This window comes from Centruroides sculpturatus, unplaced genomic scaffold, assembly GCF_000671375.1.
Source record: "Centruroides sculpturatus isolate CEXI.00-Female unplaced genomic scaffold, Cexi_2.0 scaffold1595, whole genome shotgun sequence".
NCBI classification, from domain to species: domain Eukaryota; kingdom Metazoa; phylum Arthropoda; class Arachnida; order Scorpiones; family Buthidae; genus Centruroides; species Centruroides sculpturatus.
The window spans coordinates 135,577-138,526 of NW_019385698.1; the positions used below are offsets into that span (position 1 = coordinate 135,577).

Below are 2,950 nucleotides of genomic sequence, written 5' to 3' on the forward strand. Positions count from 1 at the left end.
CCTTATAGCTATCGAGACGCAACCACCATAATGCACGATGGGAGACTTGGGGCTACTACTACCACACACAAACACCATTCATGTGTGATGTATAGTTTTGGCTGCAGAGTGAAATATAGGGACAAACACGTCCATTTATATATATATATAGATAGATAGATAAATAAAACCATTTATGGAGCAATAAAGTAATTTTAATAATTAATAAAAATTTAAAATAAATATTTTTAGCATGTTAATAATTATTTAAATATATATTTAATAATATGCTGTTTAAATGATATTGGAGATTTTGATACACTTTAGGTGCTGCTTTATATGTCTACAAATGTCTGCAAATAGATGATAAGATATGCATATGCTATAATTAAATTTTGTTGTGTTTATATTTATTTATTTTTTTAATTATTGTGTGCCTTTATAAATTATTTATTAAAATATCAACATCCAGAACACATCAATGCCGGGGATGTAACTCAACACCTTGTCTGGTACTTGTTACCAATGCATTCTGTGAAAAATAAAGCTTATCACTAACGTCTTTGAACTGATAAATAGTTATTCTTCAGATGAAATGCACAGAATAACTAATGGAACACAATTAGAATGTAAATATTCAAAATAAATCGAACGTATGCATGATGAAAGTCGTTACAAAGGACATGCACATTTCGTGCGCAGATGAAGGCCATTAAAGGTCGGCGTCCATAAGGGCCTGCTAGGCCACCAATAAATTTAGCTCATCTTTCTGGTTGATGCACGTAGCATTGTGGTTTGCTCTATAAATGGATATGGCTTCTAACCATTTTATGTATTCAGGGTGAGGCATAGTTATGATGACCTTGGCTTGGTTAAATGCAGTTTTTATATCAGAGTCAGAGGCATAAATAGCAAGGGCCGTGTTGTGTCTTCCATGTTGAAGGTCTGCACGGTGTTTGTGCACTCTGGTTGCTAAGAATTGTTTCATAGATCCAATATAAATGAGGTCCCTGTCACATCTGTTGTCCTTTAGAGGGATGGAGTAAACACCAGGGAGCCTGTTATGGTTGGAAGAGTCCTTTCCGTTGCAGAGGATATCAAAAATTGTGGGACATCTGTACGTTATCTGCATGCAGTGTTTGTTAGCAATTTCAGTGTACAACAATTTAATGTAGGGGTTAAATGTGACAGGGACACAAGTTTCATTGTCCATTCCATTGTCGGTGGTTGTATAAGCAGCAGAGGGGTGCAATGAGTGGTGGTAATGCTCAATCAAACGATGGGTCAGATCAGGTTAGCCGTGGTTTGTAGCAATCCTCTTAATGTGGGTTAATTCAGTGGCCAGAGCTTGAGGGGTAGACAAGTGAGAAAATTACTTCTAATTAATGCATTAAATGCCGCTGTCTTGTAGGAGAATGGGTTGCACGAACCTGCAGGGATGTATATAGATGCCGCACAAGGTTTGCAATATACAGATTTACGGATAGTTGACACTTTGACTTTAATGTTTATATCCAAGAAGTGGACCTCTGTGCTGTCAGATTGTTCTACCTCTACGGTTAAGCAATACAGATTGTCATTAACAGTTTGTATGAACTCCATTATGTCCAATACAGTCTTCCACAAAATGAGATCATCTACATACCTCTTGTATAAAATGATGTTTGGGAGGTATCGTGGAAGGATCTTGTGTTCTAAGCATCTAATAACCATTTCGCAGAGATCCACATATACTGGGCTATTCCTGGAGACCCTGCCTTTTTGCATGTAGACTAAATTGTAACAAATCAGATGTGCCATCTCCAACACCTGTTGCTGTAATGTATGATCTTTGACAATGGCGAGTAAAAGGTCCCTGAGGGAGTTGCATGGAAGGGTAAAGAGATTTAAAGTCTAAGACTGTAATAAATTGAGGCAGTGAAGAGAGTTCCTTTAGAAGGTAGATGAAGTCTGCTGGGTTAGTGATGGTGTAAGAGTAGTTTTCAAGGTAGGGAGATAGTAGGATGTGAGTGGCTCTCTCAAGTTAACGTGTGAGAGCTCTCACTTTATCCATGACCGGATGTAGTTGGTGGCCTTGTTTGTGGGTTTTGGCAAAAGCAAAGAGCCTCAGTTCAGTGTATCTGGGGAGTCTGCAACTATGTTACCTAATGCTAGGCATTTAACCAATTTGGAATCAACAAATCGCTTGACCCTAGATTGTAGTTTATCAACCAGATTTTCCTCCACCCCTGCCAAAATGTGCTATGTTTCATCAGAACCATAGCCATAGACTTATCAGTCCTGACCAGAATGATTCTGTTTTGTTGCCTCCATTTGGTAGTGCTTCTTAGTTTGCTTATTAATTCCGCCAGTTCAGAAGGTTCTTTAGCTTTTTAATTTGAACATGGCCATTCATCTATAGTACTCTTCATATACATCCCTGCAGATTCATGCAACCCATTCTCCTACAAGACAGCGGCATTTAATGCATTAATTAGAAGTAATTTTCTCACTCGTCTACCCCTCAAGCTCTGGCCACTGAATTAACCCACATTAAGAGGATTGCTACAAACCACGGCTAACCTGATCTGACCCATCGTTTGATTGAGCATTACCACCACTCATTGCACCCCTCTGCTGCTCATACAACCACCGACAATGGAATGGACAATGAAACTTGTGTCCCTGTCACATTTAACCCCTACATTAAATTGTTGTACACTGAAATTGCTAACAAACACTGCATGCAGATAACGTACAGATGTCCCACAATTTTTGATATCCTCTGCAACAGAAAGGACTCTTCCAACCATAACAGGCTCCCTGGTGTTTACTCCATCCCTCTAAAGGACAACAGATGTGACAGGGACCTCATTTATATTGGATCTATGAAACAATTCTTAGCAACCAGAGTGCACAAACACCGTGCAGACCTTCAACATGGAAGACACAACACGGCCCTTGCTATTTATGCCTCTGACTCTGATATAAA

The 2,950-nt window shown here is 38.9% G+C and overlaps 1 protein-coding gene across 1 annotated transcript in view; it reads right to left on the reverse strand.

Moving 5' to 3' along the window:
- Positions 1 to 2,950, reverse strand: part of LOC111641300 (OCIA domain-containing protein 1-like) — a 30,803-nt gene that overhangs the window by 9,849 nt on the left and 18,004 nt on the right. The gene's annotated exons all lie outside the window — the stretch shown is intronic.